Source organism: Eptatretus burgeri, chromosome 5 (assembly GCF_056783735.1).
Source record: "Eptatretus burgeri isolate ZD-2024b chromosome 5, Ebu_testis_v1, whole genome shotgun sequence".
Lineage (NCBI taxonomy): Eukaryota > Metazoa > Chordata > Myxini > Myxiniformes > Myxinidae > Eptatretus > Eptatretus burgeri.
This window is the reverse complement of record NC_140965.1, coordinates 93,836,218-93,853,345: the sequence shown is the minus strand read 5'-3', so window position 1 is coordinate 93,853,345 and position 17,128 is coordinate 93,836,218. Positions and strand designations below refer to the sequence as shown.

The following is a 17,128-nucleotide window of genomic DNA, read 5'->3' as shown; positions in this document are numbered from 1 at the left end:
TTTATTTCGTTTCCCATTTGTTGCATATTCGCATTCATTTTGTTTTCCATTCCGCTTGTCGCTTGTAAAATCATGTTTACCTGGCCCATGTTAAGTGGGTCTGCGGAAATCGCTTCGCCCTCAGGCGTGGATCCGCCGGGCACTGGGGAGGGAATTTGACGGAGGAGGGTTGGGGGGGGGTGTCATACACCGCGGCCCCTGCCACTGCGCCCATTGGGGACTCTGCATTTGTTTGTGGGGGGTGTTCAACCTGCATAATAGGCATGCTCTGCACGGTCATTTCGCCCTGAGCCATGATTTCTAACATTTCTAAATTTATTACCCCTGCTCCCATTCACCTTGAACCGCCATCTTGCTTAACGGAAATAATTTAAAAGCTCGTTTTTTTTAATGGAACCGGAGGGTCGCCTCGCACACCCTTGATCGGGTTCCGTTAATTTTGTTGGAGGCGGGAGAGTTTGTTTTCCCGCTCCTCGACACCAGTGTTGTAGAATGTGCACCCGCCCGGCGTGCGAACGACCGCGTATAACCAATAGTGGTCGCTTCGCCCACCGAACGGACAATCCAGTCGTGACTTTCTGGAACAATGCCAGAAACCAGTCACGGGTGGGTTTTTAATCCCACCACGGCCCAGTCCGTATTCTTCCCGCGCGAAATAGGGTCAATCGCTGAATATCGATATACCTAAGTACCCGCACGAAATAGGGTCAATCGCCGAATAGCGATATACATAAGTAAATGCGTGGGTAACCTACTGAGGGACCGTACCTCAGCAAAGGCCTGCTTGGACATGAACCGCTTAAGCGGTCCATTCCGTTTTGGGATAACCGAGCGGGTATTATTGCCAGACCTCGCCGGACCTGATTCTATTTATCGGTTATTTAAAAACTAACTATATTCCGAGTGCAAGATGGGGCAGTTTAATGAGGGGATGGACGCAACGAACAGGTTTACATTCACACAAGGACATTTATTATAATAAAGCACGTATGCAATTAAACAAGGCAAAACACGTATGCACCTAAACAAGCAACAAAAGCACGACAAAAGAACTACAACCGTCTACTTATGATGTACAGTCACTTGCATTTAACAGCAGTTCCTACTTATTAGATGGGCCCACGGACACACGTACGCACACACACACCCAAGAAATGGTGGCAGATGCCTTTAATAACGAGCTCCAGCTCGGAGGACAGGTGATCTGAAACCCAGAGCCTATCTCGAACCTCTCCACCTCGTGTGGTCTTCAAGTTGTTCGGACCCGGGCTCCAGCGAGAGCGAGCAGGATCCAATCACCGAGCCGCGATCCTTCCCGAGCTCCCGCGAATCCTCCCGCGCTTCTCAACACGTGCTGGTGAGACGAGGCGCCGAACCTTCCCGTCGATGCGTCGCTTCCCCGAGGAACCACCTCCACGAAGAGGTTGATGAGTCGCACCAAGCCGGGAACCAAAATGGAGAACAAAGAGCTCCACGAACTGAGAAGAAGAAGCCACCACTCACAACTCGAGCCGAGCGACCGGCTTAACTTCCTTCCAAACAGGGCAGCTTGAAGCAAAAAGCTCTCCCGAGCCAAGCAGAAGCTGAAGCTCACGGAACCATCAAAGCAAAGAGCCTCCAAAAAGCCTCCTCCCGAGTCAGGCCCCAGCCGAAGCTCACTGAGCCAGCCGAAGCAAAAAGCTTCCGAAGGCCTCCACCCTAACGCAAGTCAAGCAAGACCCGACGGTCTCCTGAACGGCTACTCTCTGCCGAAGCAAAAAGCTTACTAACTAAGAACAAAGAAAGGATCTCGTCCTTATCCTTCTCTGCCCCCCACTCCTCCACGCCCGGCATGACTCATGCCCTCGTGATCCATCCCCCCCACTCCACTCAACCACGGGTGGGAGGGAGTTGTTGAGTCATGAGTCACGGGACGGCAGGATTCTTCTTCCTCTTCGCAGAAGAGGGGGGAGGGATGTCTCCATTGTTCGTTCCCTAACTATTAAATCGATTTCTGTACATTTAAGCAATGAAAGGTGAGCTATCTTGGGAACAAGCACTTATCGACATAGTTGACTAAAGAACCTGTATGTTGTGTGCAATCGAATTCCCAAATTCGTTACAATATATAGTATATATAGAGCTGGTACTCATAGATTGAGGAACCATATATATACATATATATATATATATATATATATATATATATATATATATATATATATATATATATATGCCATGATTGAGCAGAGCGCTTGGGCTATCCATATGACTGAACTGAGTCTCGTACACTCTTGTTCTTCAAGGTACACACTGGAACGTCATTACCCGTCTATTTAGTGGAATGCCACGCTCCCCCATTCCTTGTTGGTCTAAAACGGAGTTGTAGTTGTTGGTGGTGTCCCAAAAAAATTGTACCTCGTTTATCTTCCAACTGGATTCAGAAATACCTAAAACTGTTTAACTTGAGGAAAGAAATATGCACATTTGTTACTGAGCTCGTGAAACCTCTTGAAGGTTTAAGGTGTTTGGCAAGGTGACAGGAACGTGTAACATTGCACCTTCTATGAGATCAGCATCGTCAATTCTGTCATACCCGGTCTTGTTATTCCTCCATAAAAAAAGGTTAAACTATTCGTCACGATGACATCTCCGAGAACTGTCAAACAAGATTAAAATAGCTGGGGGGCAAATATCCTTCACTGCAACCTGCTGGGCTGTTTAAAGTGGCTCAAGGAAAAGCTGAGCTCATTGGGCACCATTTGCAAACCTGGAATGTGCTGAGTGGTGTGAAGGCTCATCTCGCATTACAAACAAATTTTTGTGGTGTTCATTACTGCACTCCCACCCAGCTCGATTTTGTTTGCACAAAAAATACACTCGACGCTGCTAAATCGAAGCCATTAAATGAATAATTAAAGTCATAATTCAAGGGAGCAAGTTGAAGGCACACTCTCGCTTTGTGAAAAGCCCTTTACTCGCAGCAGGGACTGCAGAACGTTTATTACGAGCTGATGTTACCGAAGGAGAGGATGTAGGAGACCAAGAGCTCAACTAACATGGGTATCATAACGTTGCCAGATGCAAGACTGCGAAAGAAATTGCTTTATTGTGAGAAATATTGTGATTTTATTTGTTACAAAACAGATGATTACGAGAGGATCTGATAGAAATGTTTAAGATAATGAAGGATAGAGAGAAAATAAGAGTGAGAATTGCTTTGCAATACATGTCCCCTACCGATGTGATATTTTCTAAGGCGAAAAAGGGCAAACTTTGTGAAAAATTGATGAAACGTCCTGAAACTCGAATTTATTCTGTAGCTTATCATAATTTCGCGCCCGCCGGCGTGCGGACGGCCACGTAACTCGAATCGCGGCACGTCGCCCACCGGACGGACAATCCCGTCGTGACCCTATCGGACTAACGCCGGGAACTAGTCACGGGTGGGCCTTTCGGCCTCACCACGATCGTGCCAATCGGCCCCCCGCGTGGGATAGGGTTGCTCGCCAAATTCGACCTACCTAAGTACCCACACGGAGGGTAGACCGGGCGATCGCACCTCGCCGCAGGTCGACTTCGGACACGGGCCACGTTAAGCGACCCGTTCCGTACTATCGGGATAACCGAGCGGTGTTATCGTCAACCTCGACGGTTCGATTAATTATCGGGCGTTTTAGCCCACGACCAACCCTTTACGTGAAGTAAGATGGAGATTCAATAAAAGAAAAGACGAAGCGAAACGGGAGAAACAGTTCAACATAAAGCACATTTATTCCGCGCAAACGGAAAGCACACATATACAATTATACACCAAAAGCAAATGTAAAAATAGAAGAAACACACAATTCTCCACAAAAAGCAAATGCAACAATGCAGATCTACTACCGACTACCGAGCACACGGCAACACTTATACAGTTTTACTTCACAGACGGCGCCGACAACACATATACTCAAAGCAAAAGAAAAAGGGACCACCCTCCACTATGAGGGGGCAGACGGGCCTGGGGCCGAGACCGCGTCGAGCCTACCCGTCTGGTGATGAGCCGCAAAATGGCGGTGGCGCCCCGACTCCACGGGCCTCGCGGACAGTGTCTGGAATGGGGTGGGAACGGGGCCCCCTTCTCACACTATCTCAGCGCGGGGGGAAACAGGAGGGGGTTGTTGATGCTCGGGGGAATGAGGATATCTCGCTGGCTCGGGTCCCGCGACGAGCGTCTCCACAGCGACCTCGGTCGCGTTACCGGCCTCCCCTCTCCGCAGCTCCCCGACTCTGACACGAGCGCCCTCTCGACTGCCTTCGCCTTCGCCGCCGCCACCTCTCCAACTCTCCCACTCTTCTCAGCTCCGTCCAACTGCTTTCTCTGACTCTTCTCTTCTCAACTCTCCTTGACTGACTCAACTACTCCGACTCTTCCCAACTCAACTGCCTTTTTGGCGAGCGAACGCGGCCCTTTATAGCCCCCGTGGCTTCGCTCCTTCACCTTCGACCCTTTACCTCTGGCTGGCTCCCCATTGGACAGAGGAAAAGTGGGCGTGAATACTTTTTGATCCGCGAATCTGCATATAGCGATTATACTCCGACGCACCTGGAGGCGGGGCCAAATCGCCCCATGCTCACTGATAGGACGGAACAGAAGTGGGCGTGAATCGTTTTTGATCCGATTTCTTCGGAAAGGCTGGTGTTTTTGCACCCGTTGCTCGGTGCGCGCCCTGCACGAGTCCAGGATCGGCGCCCACAAGCGGCGCGGGAATAGCGGTGATGCGATGGTTGCGAGAGCGAGATGTGATGGCAAGGGTCGTGGCTGTTGTTGTGAAGCGGCGTTGCGGTTGGTGGTTGTTGTGTGATGGCTGTTGAGACGTGGTTGGTGGTGGTTGTGGTGGTAGTAATGGCGGCTGGTCCAAAATAAAGATAGTAAAAGAAAAACGGCTATCTATAAGGGTCGCAGCCCGAATGAATGACATTTATTCCCTCGAAACAACGGGTTTGGGCCTAACTACACATATACTTACAGAGATATCTCACCTAACGGACCTGAATGGTGGTTTGCGAATTTCGTCAACCACAACAATATATATATATATATATATATATATATATATATATATATATATATATATATATATATATATATATATATATATATATATATATATATATATATATATATATATATATATATATATATATATATATATATATATATATATATATATATATATATATATATATATATATATATATATATATATATATATATATATATATATATATATACATATATATATATATATATATATATATATATATATATATATATATATATATATATATATATATATACATACATATATATATATATATACATATATATATATATATATATATACATATATATATATATATATATATATATATATATATATATATATACATATATATATATATATATATATATACATATACATATATATATATATATATATATATATATATATATATATATACATATATATATATATATATATATATATATATATATATATATATACATATATATATATATATATATATATATATATATATATATATATATATATATATATATATATATATATATATATATATATATATATATATATATATATACATATATATATATATATATATATATATATATATATATATATATGTATATGTATATATATATATGTATATGCATATATATATATATATGTATATATATATATATATATATATATATATATATATATATATATACATACATATATACATATATATATATATACATATATATATATATATATATATATATATACATATATATATACATATATACATATATATATATATATATATATATATATATATATATATATATATATATATATATATATATACATATATATATACATATATATATATATATATATATATACATACATATATACATATATACATATATATATATATATATATATATATATATACATACATATATATATATATACATACATATATACATATATACATATATATATATACATACATATATATATATATACATACATATATATATATACATATATATATACATACATATATATATATATATATATACATATATATATATATATATATATACATATATATATATACATACATATATACATATATATATATATATATATATACATACATATATACATATATATATATATATATATATATACATATATATATATATATATATATACATACATATATACATATATATATATATATATATATATATATATATATATATATATATATATATATATATATATATATATACATACATATATACATATATATATACATACATATATATATATATATATATATATATATATATATATATATATATATATATATATATATATATATATATATATATATATATATATATATGTATATATATATGTATATATATATATATATACAATGGGGAGAACAAGTATTTGATACACTGCCGATTTTGCAGGTTTTCCCACTTACAAAGCACATAGAGGTCTATAATTTTTATCATAGGTACACTTCAACTGTGAAAGACGGAATCCAAAACAAAAATCCTGAAAATCACAATGTATGATTTTTAAATAATTAATTTGCATTTTATTGCATGAAATAAGTATTTGATACATCAGAAAAACAGAACTTAATATTTGGTACAGAAACCTTTGTTTGCAATTACAGAGATCAGACGTTTCCTGTAGTTCTTAACCAGGTTTGCACAGACTGCAGCAGGGATTTTGGCCCACTCCTCCATACAGATCTTCTCCAGATCCTTCAGGTTTCGGGGCTGTTGCTGGGAAACACAGACTTTCAGCTCCCTCCAAAGATTTTCTATTGGGTTCAGGTCTGGAGACTGGCTAGACCACTCCAGGACCTTGAGATGCTTCTTACGGAGCCACTCCTTAGTTGCCCTGGCTGTGTGTTTCGGGTCGTTGTCATGTTGGAAGACCCAGCCACGCCCCATCTTCAATGCTCTTGTTGAGGGAAGGAGGTTGTTGGCCAAGATCTTGCGATACATGGCCCCATCCATCCTGCCCTCAATACTATGCAGTCGTCCTGTCCCCTTTGCAGAAAAGCATCCCCAAAGAATGATGTTTCCACCTCCACGCTTCACGGTTGGGATGGTGTTCTTGGGATTGTACTCATCCTTCTTCTTCCTCCAAACACGGCGAGTGGAGTCTAAACCAAAAAGCTCTATTTTGGTCTCATCAGACCACATGACCTTCTCCCATTCCTCCTCTGGATCATCCAGATGGTCATTGGCAAACTTCAGACGGGCCTGGACATGCGATGGCTTGAGCAGAGGGACCTTGCGTGTGCTGCAGGATTTTAATCCATGACGGCGTAGTGTGTTACTTTTGGTTTTCTTTGATACTGTGGTCCCAGCTCTCTTCAGGTCATTGACCAGGTCCTGCTGTGTAGTTCTGGGCTGATCCCTCACCTTTCTCGTGACCATTGAGGCTCCACTAGGTGAGATCTTGCATGGAGCCCCAGACCGAGGGAGATTGACTGTTAACTTGAACTTCTTCAATTTTCTAATAATTGCGCCAACAGTTGTTGCCTTCTCACCAAGCTGCTTGCCTATTGTCCTGTAGCCCATCCCAGCCTTGTGCAAGTCGACAATTTTGTCCCTGATGTCCTTAGACAGCTGTCTGGTCTTTCCCCTTGTGGAGAGGTTGGAGTCTGATTGATTGAGTGTGGACAGCTGTCTTTGATGCAGATAACGAGTTCAAACAGGTGCAGTTAATACAGGTAATGAGTGGAGAATGGGAGAGCTTCTCAAAGACAAAACTAACAGGTCTGTGAGAGCCGGAATTCTTACTGGTTGGTCGGTGATCAAATACTTATTTCATGCAATAAAATGCAAATTAATTATTTAAAAATCATACAATGTCATTTTCAGGATTTTTGTTTTAGATTCCGTCTTTCACAATTGAAGTGTACCTCTGATAAAAATTACATGATATGATAAAATATATATATATATATATATATAAATATATATATATATATATATATATATATATATATATATATATATATATATATATATATATATATATATATATATATATATATATATATATATATATATATATATATATAATCATTTGAGCTCACTTTGGGAACGGTTTAAACTTTGAAGATACGTTTAAATGTAAAAAATATTCTTCTTCTGCTGAAGAAGATAAAATATTTACAAAAAGTTGACATGTCTTACTCTGACTTCGAATCTAGCAAATGATGGGAATGCATGGCGACGCGCTTGTCTGCGGAGTACACAATTAGAAAGCATAGATGGAGGAACCAACGAACGATTGTGTTCACAAGATAAGACTGTCCGTCCAGGACTATGGAGACCCTGAATATCCCACCATCGTGAAGTGGCTACGTCGGGATCTTGCAGCTCGCATGGCTCCACATTCAGAAAACTGAACCATATCTTCAAAATCGAAGGACAAACAACAACATGTAGGAGATGGAACGGTCGTTTATTTTTTTTTTAATCTCGAACCAGCAAGATATTTTCCGTTTTCATCTTTATTGTTGCAGCAGTTAACCTCCTTAGCAGGTGTAGAGAAATATTATTACTGTATTACTGTATTGTTTATTATTAGGGAAAGTTATTGATGTAATTTAATGTAGGGTTATTACTTCTTTGTTGCTTATTATTTGGGGAAAATATTGCTGTTGCTTATAATTTTAATATCTCACTGCATTGTGAACGATCTTTATGTGGCTGCTTTGTTGTTCATGAAAGGCCCTTGACATTATACAAGGTGGGGTGGCCTGTGGGTGGTGCCGGTGGGGGAGGGGGTATGTGGGTAGGGTGGGGGAGGGGGGTATGTCGGTGGTGCGGGTGGGGGAGGGGGTATGTGGGTAGGGTGGGGGAGGGGGAGTATGTGGGTAGGGTGGGGGAGGAGAGGGAAGACACTGTTTTTAGCTCACTTGGACTTTAGTCAGGTGAACTTATGCAATCGAGAAATGTCTGTAGGTAAGTGAGTCAGTGAGTCCGTGAGTCGGTCAGTCCGTAAACACTTCAGTCTTTATCGCTTGGAACAACCACACAATTTTGATGAAACTTGGCCACAAGCTTCACATCTGATGCCTAACGAAGGGGTATTGACTGAATCAAAATCTGTGCTCATTTGAGGGGCCTACGGGGGGGGGGAGCTTGACCACCTCAAGACAGGTATTTGCTCTTCTCGGAAGCGACACACAATTTTGATGATACGACCACAACCATCATCACCAATGATGTACCAAAGTTCATTGACTGCATCAAAATCTGTGCTCATGAAGGGAGTCTATGGGGGGGGGGCGTTAACCCCCCCCCCAAAATAGGTATTTGCTCTCTTCTCCGAACTACACACATAATTTCAATGAAACTTGACAACAACCTTCATCACCCGTGATATACCAAAGTTTGTTCACAGCATTAAAAAATTCAGGGTCTAAGGTGGTCTGCGGGGGTGTTTGAGTGACTGTTGCTTCTGATCCAGGTGAGCTTCAGGACAGGTGGTCCTATTTTTATATTGTTTAACCGTTTTAGTGTTGAAGACACGTTGGAGAATAATAACACTTTTGGAGGCATCTATTACATATGCACAGCAGAGGGAAAAACAGAGTTGGGGGGCGGGGAGGGAGTTTAAACCCGCACACTACAAATATAGCTCCCTTAAAGCTGTTAACATTTGTAGTATCAACATTTACACAACATGTATTTTTTTTTGTATACCTTGTCGAGGCTCGTATGAGAGCTAACACACAATGCACAGCAAGGCGGGCATGAGACAAGAGGGGCGGCAGAGGGAAGGACAAAACAGTGGGGAACAGAGACATTAGGAGATTGGTGGAAGGGAGAGGGATGGGGTGGGGAACATGGGGAATACAAGATGGACATTACAGGGACTTTCAGGAAGGAAAGAAGGGAATTTGAAAGAGATGGGTTTGGGGTGGAGTAACGGGGGTAGAAAAGATCGAGGATTTGGATGGGGGATGACAAGAGGTGGTGGTGAACAGCTGTTTTGAATGTCTGGAGGGAAGAATGGGATTGAAGAGAGTGTGGGAGTTTATTCCAAACTCGGGGAAACAGAGGAATGAAAGAATGAAGGTGAGCAGTGATTCGTGATTTTGGTAGTTTAACCAGGAGGGTTTGCTGGTGGAGCCTCAGCGCCCTGTGGAAATATGGGAGGGGGGATCACAGACAGAGCAGGGGGGGCGAGACCGGAAAGGAGATGGTAGAAGACAGAAAGACCACCGACCTGCCCGCGGTGAGAGAGTGATAGGCCCAAAGATTCAGCCCCATCGCAGGAGATGCCAATGATCCGAAATGCCTTGGTTTTCACAGCTTGAAGCCAAGAAAGGTGGGAGGCAGGAGCACCAGCCCAGAGGGGAGAGCAGTACTCCTTCAGGCTGTGGACGAAAGCTTTGTAGGTGGTCAGGAGCTCAGGTGGGCCGAGGAAGGACTTTGCACGACGGAGGACTTTTCCAAAGAACTTTGCAAAACATGTATTTGTTTTGAATGTATCCACAAACCCATTGGTGTTTCTTTTTGAAACAATTTACACATTAAACATTCTCAGCTCTCACATGAGTTATTCAATGAAAGCGGAGCAAAAATATTCTTCCCCCTATTTCTCGACCTTCGGAGCACTAGGGAAGAATATGAAAAATGAGTTTTAGAAGAATCTTCGACAATGAAAATTCTTTCCCTTGGCTCAAGAACATTTTTCAATCTGATTGACCAGATGCTCTTTACAACAAAAATACTTCGTTTTGAAAGTACATGCTTTACTTCAACATCCAAATTGTGACACACAAAATGATCCCCATTGTTATCGCAAGTAGGATTGCACCAGATGTGACATCTGAGGCAAGAGGTGTTCCTGAAGGTGTAAGCTTTTTCTCAAAGATTGAAAGTGAAATGACAGATGTACTATACTCTGTGTCAGAAAGCAATCGTTCTACCAAAGCAGTTTATTGGCCAAGGTCATGCTGGGCGATTTGCTATCCCACTCCCAGCAGTAGTTAGTGCAGGAATTTGGCCAAGGTGCCGATGATAGCTCGCCTACTCTTGGTGAAGGACACCATGGGATATTTAACGTCCACCAACGAATACCGGCAGATGTGACGTCTAGTTGAACGTCCATCCAAGGGACGGCACACACATTGATGAAACACCCTACCTGAGAAAGAATCAGGATGACAGTTCTTCGCTCGATCCAGATTGAAAGTGAAATGATACCCTCTTTGGTGCAACTGACCTAAAAAAATGTCCGTTTTCAAAGCTATACAATTTGAAAGCCAAGAAAAAGAGTAATAAAGTGATTATGTAAATATACATTCAAAATGAAACATCAAGGTGAAAGCATACAGTGAAATATTTTGATTGATACACCCTCAGATGTTCTCTTAAATACACAACGACTTTGACGCAACTGGTTGGATCCCATTTCCAGTCTATCCTTTGGCAAACGAGGAGTGAGGAAAGTAATTTGTTGTCATTTCATCACCAACCAGAGTCATCCAATTCACACAAGTAAGAGGAGGTGGATGGATTGTTCTTACTTGAAGATATATCCTTATTTCTAACGAAGTAAGAAAAACATGGCAATTGCAGCTTGACTTATGGGGAAGAATAAGGTGTTTTTAACGATGCAGTATGTTCGAGAGTTTTCTGCAGGGCAACACCATGGACAACCGAGGAAAGTGTAGCAATTACAATTTAGACCTTGCAACAGTAATGGAAAACACATTTTTCAACAATATCACATCAGAGTAATGAGAAGACTTGTTGGATTCAGACTTGGAAGTATGTCCCATTTAGGGATAGGCTAGTTCTTGCAGACATATTATTAAGAGTTGTAGTAAAGCTGCTTTCATGTGTCGGCGAAAGTCAACCAGCACATTCTGAGGATCTGGGGCTCTGAAAAACCCCATGTGGTCATTGAACACAGTCTGTTTTCAAAGTCCGAACAGTCCAAAGGTCAATGTGTGGTGTGGCCTTCTCCATGACCACTTCCTGGGTTCATTTTTCTTTGCAGAGGATACAGCAACTTCGGAAAGTTACATGAGCATCTTGGAAGGGTTTGCCTTCCCACAGATTGAAGACCTGCGACACGATATCATTTTTTAACAGGAAGGTGCTCCTCCTCATTGGGCCTTAGTCATTCGAGCCGTCCTGAATGAAAAATTTCCAGGTCACTGGATTGGCCGAGATGGACCAACGGTCTGGCCTCCATGATCACCAGTCATAACCCCCCTTGATTACTTTTTCTGTGGGGGGTTGTCAAATATGTTGTCTGCAACACCAAGGTGACAAACCTGCAGGATCTTTGTTCTCGGATCACAGCTGCATGAACACTGATGGATGCAAACATGCTGAGCTGAACATGGCGATAACTTGTGTAAAGAACTCGGGTACCGCCTTTATGTCCTGCGTGCGGCAAGCAAAGCTCACATTGAAGTGTAATGATGGTGTGAACAAAACTTGATGAGTTTCTGCATCATATACACCAAAGGGTATCATTGTATTGTTTGTGCTTCTAAATATGTTAACAACCAAAGTTTTCTGGGTCTTTTTGGAACACCCTGGACATATTGCATGCCAACGTATACCAAAAGGACCATCTGGAGAATGCTTCCCTCGACTTACTTAATAGTCCACTTGAAAAACAAAACATTTGATCCTCACCATCAGCCACAATTTTTCTTGGGCAATCCATTTATCCAAGTTAGCCTCCAAAGCCAGCCACCAACTGTTCGTCCTCTGTCATGGAAGGTTTTTCCTTGGCGTAGCTGAACTTTTTTCACCGAATAAGGTCTTCATCTGCAGCTCACGAGAGTACTGCTCTCCCTTTTTGTGCTGGCGTTCCTGCCTCAAACATTGCACTTATTGATGATGTGGAAATCATTGCCCTCAAAAACATTGGAATATCACACGATGAAGCCGATTCTAACCCTATTACTATTGTCTCGCATTGCAGATAGGTCAGTGGCCTCTGTCTTCCAGAGCTTTTGTCTTCTTCTTGTGTTTCAGCTTTTATCCAGCTTGTTCACCTCCAGTTTTTTCCCTTGTGTCCCACCCCCCCCCCAATGCACACCCCCCTTGATCTCATTTTTCCCCATGCCCATTTTTTTCCATGCATCCCTCTGTTATACCCCTCTATCTCGCTGTTGGTGTGATTCCCCCTTTTCGCTCTGTTGCTGCTGTTCCGTTATGTTCTGGTCCATGACGTGTTGCAGCTCTTCCATGTGCCTCGACTTCGAATACAAAAAAAAACATTTTTTAGGAGACTTTGAAACTACTGGTTCATCTGTCTTCAAATGAGAAACTATAAACATTCCACAGTGTATAAAAATAAGAGGGATCTGGCTGAAATCCTCCATACTGCCTCAAAAGTTGTGTTTTAGATACTGTATTTATTTTTAGTTTCAGTGTTGCTATTCGTTCTGTGTTGGAAAATGGAAAAGGTTCATTAATTTACTCACACCAAGTTTGAACATGCCTTAAATTCCTTCAGTTTAATGATTTAGGCAAGGTGTTCAACAGTTCCTTATTTGAGGGAAAGCATAATTAACACTGATGGGAGGATGGATAAAATTTATACCCTGAGCCAAGAAGGCGTATGCATGACGAGACAGTCGGTGTGAGTTGTAATATGTCATCGTAATATCTTCTAGGTGAAAGCAGAGAATGACAAAAAGTATGAACACACCCTGAATTATAAAGATACAAGAAGTCTGGCCAGGCTTTCTTGGATCCAATACATTCTTGGAGCATCTCTGAAACCAGCTATCCGGTTGGAAGTCATCCAAATAAATATATCATGGTGTCTATATTAAAAGACTAACAGATTCGTTTAGATTCCAGTGAGTGTTCCGATACAAATTCGATTTCTGAAAGGAACGAGATAGGATGTTAAACTGTTATCCTGTGGCTTTCTGGACAGCATGTCCTCTTGAAAGGGGTTGTTAACACAGCTGTATACCCCTGCCAGCATTTGCTTGCCACTTTTGAAGTGCTTTTAAAAACGAGTAGGTAACTGTATGCTGATTTTCTGAATAATTTCCAAAATGCTGCCACGACAACCAGAGGAAGTCACCAGCAAGTGGCAATGACCAGTGAAATTATTGATGGTAAATGCAAACATTCTGCACTAAATATGTATGGGGAGAGAGACATGACAAGAGAGCAGGCATGATGCAAAACAAAACTACAACTGTACTCGGTAGAGTGCGTACCTCTACCAGGCTGAACAGTTTACGTTTTTATCACACCGATAGACAACATCTGCATCCGGAGCTCAACCAAAATCTAATCGGCTTGTTATTGTCATCTCCCCAACTTATCCACAAAATTTGTCATAAACCGTCCACAACTTTTTGATGTATCAAGCTATACCGGTGGCCCATAAGTAATAGGGCAGTTGCCGGAACAATAGTCATGACAATTTCATTATTATTTTATAATTTATCATTATTATTTTGATTAATTGATTTTTTTTGATGTTATAAATTGATAATTATTTTGATTGCAAAATCTCCCAAAGTGGAAGATTTCAACCATGGAGGATCTTTTTCTGATTAAATGTAGATTCTCTGACTGCCCTATATTACTTCCGGTCCACCTGGTATATTGGTTTTGGCCCCATCTCTCAACGGTGAAGAATCACAAAAAACATTTTTTCAATTTGCATATCCGGAGCTGGATCTTCGTCAAAATTGAAGCAATTTATCCTTGTCACAAACCCAACCAGTCCACCAATTTTCGTCCGAATGAGTCAATAACTTTTTGAAATATCATATTATAGATATGCTTGGTGTTGGCATAATGGTTAGGGTGGAGGGCTTGGGATCCTAGGGTCCTGAGTTAATAATCCCACTTGACTGTTGAATTAATATCAGGTGTGGTTGACTCAGTCTGTCATCCTTCTGAGGTCGGCAAAATGAGTACCAGCTTGCACCAGCTTGCTGGTGTCCTGCGTCGGAGTGGCGACCCATCCAGGGTTGTGCCCAATAGCCGAGGAGACTGCTTAAGCAGCACCAATGCTCTGCACAGAGTAGGGTCCCAATGGATGGATGGATACTATCGATCATTTTTGTCCTATCTCTCCATGGTGAAAATCACTTAAAAATCCTAATATCCGAATCTTCATCAAAATCTAATCAATTAATCCTTGTTACAGTCATATAAGCCATATAAAGACAACGAATACAATCGAAAAAACTTAAGTGTAAGGGGAGGTAGATATTATATGAGACAAACCTTTCTCTTCATAAGACAATCAGCACTGTTTTGAAGTTGAGGAAAAAAAAAAAAGAGTTGTTCGGGTGACGCACGTCTTGCTCCACCGTTTTCATTCTACCTTTCATGTCTTCCTCTTGATGAAGCCAACTGGTGAATGGAGGGAAGTTAAGGGAGAGAGGGTAGGGAGGATGGAGGATGGGGGATGGGAATGGGGGGAGATTTTATTAGCTTACAAATGACTGTGATTCTAGTTTATATTTATATTTTAGCAATATTATGTGATTCAAAAGTTATCAGAAGCAGGAAACTGCCTCTGTATGATAGAAACTGCTTCTTGTAGAAGGAAATAAAAAAATTGTATTGAAAACAATAAAAATGGTGACTTGGAAGGGGAGCACTTGATTAGCCGATAAAGAACATTCAAGTGCCACGAGTTGTCAGGGTGGTCACATACAGCATATACTATCTTGAAATGAAATCCAGCGGAACCTGGAATCACACAAATGGGAGCCGAACAAACAGCAACTGCATTGGTGCTACAGCAAAAGCAGAAGAGCACAGTGATGTTGTCACTTGCAATGACTGGTGTGTCTGTCATCATTTGACTAGTCCTGTGGGTCGAGTTATCAAAGCGCTCTCGTGGTCCACTCATGTTTTTACAAGCGTTTGGCTACAAAAGCAATACCAATTCAAATCCTGAATAGTTAAATTTAAATTTGCCTGCTATACCACTGTTGTGGAATTCTGAATTGTCCTGTTGTTGCAAATCTGGAAGCCATGAGCACTCAACATACAGGTCCTATAGAACAGTTACATCGGTACGTATGTGTTTTTAGTTAGGGTCCCCCTCCCTCATTTAATGGGTGAATAAATGTACATGCGCTGTGAGTTATTTTGATAGTCAGGGTTTTCTTTCATTTTTACATCAACAACAACTACAACAACACACCTTCACCTCACTTCCTCACACCGACGCCATTGTCTGCATGCGTGTCAGCACGTACGTGGGCGGAGTTCAAGGAGGAGCCTCACGGCAGCCCTCGACCAATCAGCGTGCTACGAGTGAGGTGGCCGCCGCTCGGCCAATCAGACCCCACGATGGTGAGAAAGGCGGTCCACATGACGTCACCACACCCCAGGGCCAATCGACGGACTTGCCACTCGTTTTGGCCAATAACAGGGCAAAGAGCGATTCTGCGCGCCAAAACCGTTCAGTGAGGGAAAGCGGGGAGGGAGGAGGCGGCCCCTCCCCACATCTGGAGGGGGTGAATAAGGGTGCGGCGCGATCGGACCGGACAGAGAGATCCTTCCTCGACAAGAGCCGCAAGTCCGTTGAGCGCGTCTCTCTGTCGGTGAACTAGAGAGTGTTTGAGATAGTTGATGACCATCGAGCAGGCAAGGTTGTGGTCAATCTGACGGGCAGGTTGAACAAGTGTGCAGTTATCAGCCCTCGCTTTGACGTTCAACTAAAAAGACTTGGAGAAGTGGCAGAGAAACCTCCTGCCTTCTCGACAGTTTGGGATACAGAGGAGAGGTTTGGTTGTCGGCATGAGCGCTGAGCGGAGCTCTGGAGGCTGATCGCGGCTCGCTGATATCTGAGTTTGGCTCGCCTCTCGCTGGGGCCTGGTTCGAATCGGCTCACCCAAACCACATGAGGTGGACAGGTCCATGTCTGTGTGTGTGTGTGTGTGTGTGTGTGTGTGTGTGTGTGTGTGTGTGTGTGTGTGTGTGTGTGTGTGTGTGTGTGTGTGTGTGTGTGTGTGTCTCTGGGGCCCCATCCTTAAGTAATAAATTGTTAAGTGCTTTGCTGTACAT

General features: G+C 41.8%; 1 long non-coding RNA gene across 1 annotated transcript in view; it reads right to left on the bottom strand.

Annotated features, from left to right (window-relative positions):
• The window catches only part of LOC147026974 (uncharacterized), a 92,315-nt gene extending 75,974 nt beyond the window's left edge, over positions 1-16,341 (bottom strand). Inside the window, exons 1-2 of the long non-coding RNA XR_015057947.1 lie at positions 16,263-16,341; positions 15,332-15,460 (exon numbers count right to left, since the gene is read on the bottom strand). This is a non-coding gene — a long non-coding RNA (uncharacterized LOC147026974). The remainder of the gene's footprint in view (positions 1-15,331; positions 15,461-16,262) is intronic.
• Between the last annotated feature and the right edge of the window lie 787 nt (positions 16,342-17,128).